The following is a 393-nucleotide window of genomic DNA, read 5'->3' on the forward strand; positions in this document are numbered from 1 at the left end:
TGTCGAACGCGCAGCCCGATTATTTCCTCACTCGTTTCTGTGAGACAGCAAATGTGCATCAAAGCCTGTAATCTCATTTCTTTTTAATTAAAATATCTTACTTTTAACGCTGAACTGCTAATGGTATGATACAAGTCTCGAAATATTCTCCTTTGGTTTCTAGTTGTCATGTAAGCGTAGTGCGGTCTGTTCTCTTTCGTAAAAACAACTATTTGTGACCCATATTTCCCTCCCGCCCCAATATCTTCGTAGTCAGCCACTGGGGGGAATAGACTGTACACACTCTGTAATATGCAGCTTTCTCTGACTTAATATACCTCGAAATATTCTGACATGAAGTAAAAGCGGCACCTTTTCCACGTGGTAGAGCATAGCAGATATGATTCCAAGCAA

General features: G+C 40.7%; 1 protein-coding gene across 2 annotated transcripts in view; it reads left to right on the forward strand.

Annotated features, from left to right (window-relative positions):
- LOC138004246 (androgen-induced gene 1 protein-like) overlaps positions 1 to 174 on the forward strand; it is a 10237-nt gene extending 10063 nt beyond the window's left edge. The window contains exon 7 of one of the 2 annotated variants that reach the window (XM_068850723.1): positions 1 to 174. This exon is cut by the window's left edge and continues 272 nt beyond it. The gene's annotated coding sequence lies outside the window, so the exon portion shown is untranslated. The other variant, XM_068850722.1, reaches the window with a different exon arrangement.
- The last annotated feature ends 219 nt before the right edge of the window (positions 175 to 393 follow it).

The sequence above is a fragment of the Montipora foliosa genome, chromosome 5, assembly GCF_036669935.1.
Source record: "Montipora foliosa isolate CH-2021 chromosome 5, ASM3666993v2, whole genome shotgun sequence".
NCBI lineage: Eukaryota > Metazoa > Cnidaria > Anthozoa > Scleractinia > Acroporidae > Montipora > Montipora foliosa.